This window comes from Lepisma saccharinum, chromosome 28 (genome assembly GCF_977018435.1).
Source record: "Lepisma saccharinum chromosome 28, izLepSacc3.1, whole genome shotgun sequence".
NCBI lineage: Eukaryota > Metazoa > Arthropoda > Insecta > Zygentoma > Lepismatidae > Lepisma > Lepisma saccharinum.
Genome location: NC_139256.1, coordinates 45,586,445 through 45,595,914, shown reverse-complemented (window position 1 = coordinate 45,595,914; position 9,470 = coordinate 45,586,445).

Below are 9,470 nucleotides of genomic sequence, written 5' to 3'. Positions count from 1 at the left end.
ATACGCATCTGTTCATCAAAGAGTTGTACAATATCACGACTCGAATCAACATCATCCCTAGAACGAGCGAGAAGTATATTGCAGTAAGAGTGTGGATCCCTCTCGAAGAAGGAGGAAGTGTGGAAGTTAGAATCCTGGACTCTTACAATTTCCTGTCCTCCAGCCTGGCCACCCTTGCAGCTCAACTTGGCGACGAAGATCTTGTGGCCACCAAGCAAAAATGTTTTTCGGGGAGAGATGAGAATTTGAATCTGTTGCGTCGCAAGGGCGTCTACCCCTACGAGTACGTCAACGATTTCGACAAATTTGACGAGACGGAACTTCCACCCCGGGAGGCATTTTATTCTCATCTCACGGAGGACGTCTGTTCCGAAGAGGACTACGAACACGCTCGTAGTGTGTGGACGGCCTTCAATTGCCAAACTTTTCGCGACTATCACGATCTCTATCTCAAATTAGATGTTACACTTCTCATGGATATTTTCGAGTCGTTTCGCAAGAGATGCATCGCGATCTACAAGTTGGATCCTGCGTATTTCTTCACGACGCCGGGATTGACTTGGGAATCTATGATGAAATACACCAACGTGGAACTGGGACTCATCGCAGAGAAGGAACAGTATGCCTTCATGGAGAGTGGGATACGCGATGGCATCGTCCAATGTCCCCGACGCCATGCTCAGGCAAACAATCCTCATACGCCTGGTTACGATGCATCGAAGCCCAACACCTACATCGTCTACTGGGATGTCAACAACTTGTACGGCCATTCCATGTCCCAGTGTCTTCCCATCAGCGATTACGACTGGATGACCGAAGAGGAACTCTCCTGCGAGGATTTTCTCAACTGGAGCGAAAATAACGAATGGGGCTGTTTCTTGGAAGTGGATCTCGATTATCCCGAAACGCTTCACGAGAAACATCACGGATTGGCCCTGGCCCACCAAAGACAAGCCACCTAGAGGATCGGAGCCAAAACTGATACTAAGCATGGAGAACAAGCGGAATTACGTTCTGCACTACCGACTCCTCCAATTTTACGTGAGCTTGCAGCTGAAGAAAGTACATAGAGGATTGAAGTTCCGACAGAGCAAGTGGCTCGAACCCTACATAGCCGAGAACACGCAACGCAGAGCGCAATCAACATCGCCTGCAGACAAGGATCTGTACAAACTATTCAACAACGCCATCTACGGCAAGACGATGGAGAACGTGCGCAATTACATCGACGCAACGTTGGCCACGGACGAAAAGAAATTCGAGAAGATCGTCGCGTCCCCCTACTTCAAAAACTTCATCATTTTCGACGAGAATCTAGTATTCATCGAGAAGAACAAGAAGCAAGTGATGCTCAACAAACCGATTGCCATAGGCGCCACCGTCCTTGAACTCTCTAAATTGCACATGTACCAATCTTACTACGATCAGTTTCAACCCTTTTATGGAGATAACATTGAAATATGTTACATTGACACGGATAGCTTCGTTTTTCTAATCAAAACACCCAGCCTCGAACATGATCTGACTAAGATGAAGCATTTGTTTGATTTCAGTAATTTACCATCAGACCATCACTTGCATTCGACAGAAAATAAAATGACCATAGGAAAGTTCAAAGACGAAGCGGCTGGTAATTACATCAGTGAATTTGCGGGACTTCGTGCCAAAATGTACTGCGTCAAGATTGCAGAAAAGAAAGATCAGGAAAGCGAAGGGTGTGGGAAAAATAAGCACGAGTAAATTTACCATGAAAGATTATAAAGAATGCCTATTTCAAGATAAAAGAAAAGTCAGCACCGATCATCGCATTGCGAATACGTTACACGAACTGTACACGACGCGCGTAAACAAAGTAGCATTGGATGCCAGAGACAACAAGTTACGTGTTCTTGATTGTCAAATACATACACGAGAGTGGGGTCACTCTAATGGAAGCGATAAATGTGACGTGTGTTAACTGTAACCTCATAGCCATGAAGTCCGCTGTGTCTTTTGCCTTCTCCAAAAAACATACGGAGGAAAAGAGGAAAAGGGAAGCCCTCGGGCGATGAAAAGTTGGAAGTCGTTATTATGTCGTTTACGCTCGCTCTAAACCAGGCTCATTAAATTTAACTCTTATTTTTTTTTCTTCAGCGTGATCTAATGACATAATTACATGTTCGAGCCTTTTGAATTGCATCGCTGCAGAGGAAAATCTTCTCTTCTTTTTTTTATTCGATCTACAAGGGGGCATACCATGTAGAAATTTAAATAACTAACAAGGACAATGAATCTTTTTGGTTTTCGAAAACAGATTCTCATGGAGACCGCACACCACACGATGACAGATCTACCTTCAGTGTTAACTAAACTCAATGGTCTACTGATTGTTCAAATCAACAGTATTTGGACGAAATTGGATGACGATGTGGGTAAAACCTTTTGTGTCTTCAATAACAATTTACATTTCTACGAAATTCCGATCGACGGGAAACTTCGGATCACCGTGAATCCAGAGAACGAAGGGCGAAATATTAAAATTTCTAGCGGCAAGAACATTTTTCGAATGAAGCACGACAAGGTGCTTTCTAACATGGGGTACGATGTGTCTGCAGGCGATTATCTTTACGTAGAACTCCTAGGAGATTACGACAAACTCATTCCTCTCTTCGTAGAATTACGAATCGTCTATCCTATTATAAATAACAGTTAACAAAATGCCTAACGACATTTTCGGCAACACCAAGCGTGTAGACCACGCAGAAGAGATTCTCATGCTGGATATTCGAATTAAAAAGTTGAGGAGCGATTTGATCGCTTTGCAAGAGACCTTAAACAAAAGTTTAGAGTCGGAGATCGCTACGCTCCAAACGCAATGTCTCGATCCTATTCTGAAAATCGATTCCGAACTGAAAACGCTCATAAAAAATTATGTCGACGTACATTCTTACGACAACGTTCAAAATATACAGTTGAGCGTGGATTCGCTTCAAAATGATTTGGCCAAATTACAGCAATTTCAATCGAAAAATGAAGATTTGGAAAAATTGAAACTCGAAATCGAAGAACGAACTTCCGCAATTGAAAATAATTTCTCTGAACTTCAAACCGTCGTGAATGATATCGATGTGGAACGCTTGCATGTCGTCGTTTCCAAATTACAAGAAGAATTCACCAGCACGTTGGAAGAAATTAAATCCAAGTTACAGACTTTGGAAGATACAATGACGATCCTACCATCGTCAGACGAACTGCAGGTCATCAGTAAAAGCGTCGCGAACATAAAAATTCAATTGGAGGCTTATCAAGATTTCGAACACATTCAAACCACCATCGCTACGCTTCAGGCGTCTTTGGAGTTGATCAACGAAGAAATTAAAAATATTCACGTTCAAGCGAGCACGTTGACGAGAATTCAGGACACGTTAAGCACGGTTCAGCATAAGATCGAATATTATAACAATTTGAACGTGGAATCGAACCTCGCTCATTTTCATCACGTACTCGACAACATACAGGGTGACTTGGAATCGTTACGGACGAGCGTGCCTTCGAGCGAAGATTTGGAAAAATTGAAAACGGCGGTGACGGCATTATCCGACATCAAAAGTTCATTGAGCGATCTCGAAAGTACGGTGGCCAATCTCCCCACCTCCAAAGAATTACACGCTTTGAAAAGGAACATATCTCGAATGCTGAAACGACTAGAAACGGAAACGGCAAACGTGGAACAGATTCGAGATGAAATTAGTTCGCTGGTGTCGACGTTGCCCACTTCGCAGAGCGTCGCGGATCTTCACACGCAGTTTACCGAGATGCGAAGCATCGTGAACGATCTTACCGAGACAAGTTCGAAATTGAATCAAGTTGAGAACTTTCAGAACATTGTCGTCAACATCAGAGATCAAGTTGGAGTGCTGGAATCCACGCAGGAATCGACGCTGGCCTCTTTCGGTGTCAAGTTGCAAGAACTGAACGAAAACTACAAGCAGTTGAACGTGGAAGTGAAAATCAAACCGTCATTTTCTGCCGGATACCATTTTCGAGCATTTGTTGCCCATTGAAAATAAACTTGGACACGTTCACAGTAATCTGCTCAGCGTCGATACTAAATTCGCCAAATTGTTCACCTTGCAAGCCATCGAAATCAACAGCGTACCCAATCAACAGAGAATCTCCACGTTCGTCGAAGGTAACAAACTGTACATGTTACATCCTTATCATCCGTATTACAAGTTTCTCCTCAATGGCACGATTGAGATAAACGAATTTTCGTACTGGTCTCACGGCAGAATAGCTAGCGTCCCCACCATGACGTTGATATCGAATCGTGGTGTCCAGAAAGCAGGAAACATTCCTCTGGCACGTTGGAACGAAACGCGCAACATATATGAAATACACGAAGACGAAGATCTTACCGTTTTCGACGTGAGTGCCGGCGATAAGCTGATCATTCAAAACACGAGCGAGGTGCCACCCTCTTTGAATCCCATCACGCTGGTGCTTCTCTTCAAACGTAATCTCTAAAAAAAATGTCTAGGCAAGCCATCGTCGAAGAATTGCATAAACCTGCACGCCGCAACTACGAACGTTTGGCGGTGGTAACCAAGGGCATCGATGACCTCTGGGAAAGCGACCTCGTGGAGATGAGTAGCGGCAAGTTAAAAAACGTACATAAATTGAACAAGGGCAACAAGTACCTCCTCACCGTCATAGACACATTTTCGAAATTCGCATGGGCTCTACCTTTGAAGGCGAAAACGGGAACATGCGTCACGGAAGCATTCAAATTAATTTTTCGCGAAAGCGGCAGACGACCTCGGTTTGTGCACATGGACAAGGGGAAGGAATTCTACAATGCCGTATTCCAAAAGTTTATTCAAAAACACGACGTTCAACATTATTCGACCTTCAGTCACATCAAAGCCAGCATCGTGGAAAGATTCAATCGGACTCTGAAATCGCGCATGTGGTCACGCTTTACGCTTCAGGGAAGCTACAAGTGGGTCACCATTCTTCCGGAACTCGTTAACGACTATAATCACACGGTGCACAGAACGATAGGCATGAAGCCAGCTGACGTTACCAAGTCCGACGAGCAGCGTTTAATTTCTACCGTTTACTGTCCAAAGTACACGCCCACGACAAAAAGAGCTAAATACAAAATTGGAGACCAGGTGAGGATTAGTAAATTGAAGCGAACGTTCGACAGGGGTTTCACACGAAATTGGAGCACGGAACTTTTTACCGTGGTTCGAGTTTTACCCGGGAACCGTCACACGTATATAATAAAAGACAGTGGCGGTGAAATTTTATTGGGGCGCTTCTACGAGGAGGAACTCTCTAAAACTAAATACCCCGACACGTACCTTATCGAAAAATTTTTGCGTAAGAGAGGTGACAAACTTTTGGTGAAATGGCTGGGACTTCCGGGAACAAGTTGGATCGATTCGAACGAAGTGATTCTATGAGTACGTGGAATGTTGTGAAACGTTTACCTGATTCAGAAAGTCAAACGAAAAAAAGGAACGGCGAATTGCTCCCCGACAGCATACGATGTCTGATCGTAGGACCTTCGGGGTGCGGAAAAACGACACTGCTCATTGATAATTTTATCCTCGCACCCAATTGGTTAGACTGGGAAAACAGACACCTCTACGTATTTTCGAAAAGTCTCGAACAACCGAAATACCAGCAACATATGAAACTGTACGAGGGACTGGGCATTGCAACTTTCGCATCTGAAATCATTCCACTGGACGATTGTCTCGAGAATTCCGTTGTGGTGTTCGACGACATGATCTTGGAAAATCAAAACGAGATTCGTAATTTTTTCACTCGAGGTCGTCACAAAGGATTAGATTGTTTCTACCTGGCACAAACTTTTTCCAAGGTTCCGAAACAACTGCTACGTGATAATGCTAATTTTATTTGCTTGTTTCGACAAGACCACACCAATTTAAAACATGCACACGATGATTACGTAGGGGCTGACATGAATTACAATCTATTTTCTAAATTCTGCTCCCACTGTTGGAACAGTGACGATTTCGGATTCGTGACCATTGACATGACTCGAAAAGCAAACCATGGAAAGTATATGAATAAAATAAACGTTTATCTAGACGTCTCAGAGGCTAACAAGAGGAACATTTCAGATTTGCAACGAGAAGAAAATCCCCCAAAAAATCAAAAGGTCGTGAGAATCTAAAAAAAAAATTTGAAAAACGATCTTATTTTTCAAAAGTCTGACAAGCATATATAAATAACCATTACAAACAAAAAGTGAGTGTTAGAAAAGTGGATAGTCTCAAGCGGGTGACGACAAGAAAACTACGAGAACCGAACGTATAGGCTGAGAATTCGACGTTTCAGAAACGTTTCGATGTATATAGAAAAATGTCAAAACGTCAATTTCAAGAAGACGAAAATCTCAAGTTGCGTGAATACCTCGTGAAACGCTTCAAAGGTTGGAAATCCGAGAATCGCGGATTCTACGAAGAGAAGAAACGTCAAGATCAACCTGTGATCGACGCCATCAGCGGTCTAGGTAAAGAAATTAAAAGTGTCACGGAACAAAATAAAAATTTGATCAACGAACTCGTACCACTCGCAGCTAAAAGTTACGCTGTACCCACGCCCATTTCGAACATTCCTTCGACGCCGTTCGAACTGAAGGAAGTACCGGCACGACGTCAAGCCATAGGTAGCACGTCTTCGGATAAGATCGAGTTGGGGCCGTTGGCACGAGACTACCTGAGCACGGGGAAATTCGACAAGGATGAAGTGTTCGGATTGTATCCGAGCATGGAAAACCAACGAGGGTGTCGTGTGGAAGATTTGAAAATCGAAGGTGACCTTCGAAGGCAACGACATTAAAGTTAATTTAGGCGAGAAGAATAGTTGGACCAGGTATCCGGGTACGGTGGGACTGTGGGAACTCGTTGCCAAAAAGCAGCCAAAAGAATACACCGACGAAGATTACCAGAGTTACAAGGAAATTCTAATCATGACGGATGCCATGTACCAGAACAACGATGCCTCGCAGAATAGGGTGAAATCGAGCAGCGGTGAGAAGTACAGGAATCTCATCAAACCGATATGGAACGAGGTGAAAAGTGGAAGCGGCGTCAAACGCTACAACACGTTACCCAAAGAATTCGTTTGGGTGGACGACGTGAGGAAGCTCGTGGACCGATTGTTGGTGATAGCCGGCGAAGAGAATGCAGGCAATCGTAATTTCTACAACGAGAAGGTTGGCATCGTGGACATGATCAGCACCAAACTTTCCAACTTCATCGTGAACGACGACAAGGACATACGTTACCTGATCAAAATAATATACACGCTGCCTCCGAGATTCTGGAACGTGGCCGAAGGAAAGGGACTCGTGAACGACATCATCAACAAGTTACCTTTCGAGATGCATTTACCTGGCTACCAATACTGCGGACCGGGTACCAAACTCGAGAAAAGATTGGAGAGAGGAGACAAGGGTGTGAATCCGTTGGACGCGGCATGCAAAGATCACGACATCGCTTACAACAACACTCGCACCGATCTGGATGCACGTCACGAAGCAGACAAGAAATTGGAGCATGCCGCTTTCGAAAGATTCGTCAGCAGAGACGCATCGCTGGGTGAAAGAGTTGCAGCACTGGGCACCACCATCGCCATGAACACGAAACAAAAATTTGGGTGGGGTGTATAAATAAAATAACATACAGTAAAAAAAAAAAATAATATGTCTTGCATAACCGATTTACCGCACGAACTGCTATGTAAAATATTCAAACACGTAGTAAACGGAGATGTTAATAAACTTTTAATCATAGCGAGAACAACGCCGGAATTTCGTATCCCTTGTGAAATGATTGTCAAGGATTATCTTCGGGAGATCAGTGGCATGAGGTGCGGTGATCTCGACACACTTCTTTCGGCCGCAGGGAAAAAATTAAACGAGAGAATGGACGAACTGCACGAGGCGAGGCAGGGGAGAAGACGATACACGGATGATTGGCGCAAGTCTAAACAGGAGACTGAAGATATTATTACGCACATCATCGCGTTGTCGGAAGCACAGACTTTCTTCCTCCGTAAAAAAAAAATAATAATATATACGTCAAAAAAAATGTACAAGTCAAAAAAAAAACTTGATATATAAATAACACACATCGTGGAAAAAAATATCTTTGGTATATATAAATAACACACATTGTGAAAAAATTAAATTTCTATAACACCCTGAAATTTCTCCTTCGATATGACTGAAAAAATGAGTGACCTCCAAGCATTAAAACAAATGCTAAATTTGTCAGTCGAATATGTAAAAATTCAGGAATTGGAAGTCGACAAACCTTACACGATAACTTCCGGTTCAATTGTTTCTACCCAGTATGGTCCCAAGGTGCGTCTGTTGCTCAACGCACAATACAGTCTATTTTTACCAGATCGATACGCTAACATGTTATCCGACGAGAAGCTATCTATTTTAATCGAGAACAAAACTCGAATCGTGTACAAGGGAACAAAGGAACTTCTTGCTAAGAAAACAAAGCACGTAATAGAATTTGTGTAACAAGCTGCGCGGAGTATATCCTTGAAAGAAAAATTACACGAAACAAAAAAAAATCTCAGAACATAAATATATAAATAACATACCGTGAAAAAAAAATTACGCGAGAGAGAGGGAAACAAAAAAAATCTCACAACATTTATATATATAAATATCATACCGTGAATAAAAAAACATGAAGCCCAAGGGTGTCGTGTACCAGATACCATACTCCAATCTAAAAAATCTGGGTGCCCTCGATGGGTTACTCACCAAGAAACAACGCGAGAAGAAACGTTCTTGCTTGACGAAAGGACACGGAATGAAATTACTTCTCAGCACTCCACAATTGAGACGCTTGCAGCGTTCGCGAAAACAACAAAAGATCGGAGGTTTCATATTCAGCATCCCGGCCATCCTGGCAGCATTGGGGGCCGTTGGAAGTTTGGCCGGCGGAAGTGCCGCCATCGCGAAAACCGTCATCGACTCGAAGAAGAACAAGGCGGAATTGGAAGAACAGAAACGTCACAACCTGGCCATGGAGAAGAAGGGGAAGGGCGTGATGAAAAAGTTTAAAAAAAAGAAACAGCACTCACCAACTGAGACATTGAATCTCTGATCAAACCATTACAAATCAAACACTTCAGAGGCGTTTTCATGTCCGACTCGTTACCTTCAACCGTTAAAAGAAGAGAATGCGGCGTAGTCAACTTGGACAGTCAAGAAAATCCAGGCACGCATTGGATATGTTACCACAAAAATGATAAAGCATTCGTTTTCGATTCTTTCAGAGGTGTTCCACCTACAAATTTAGTTCGTTATCTGAAAACGAACAAACCTATATACTACAACGACGAACGCATTCAAAATTTCGGAGACGTGAACTGCGGTCATCTCTGCCTCTCCATGCTCGCGTTTCTCTCTAAAATAAATAAGT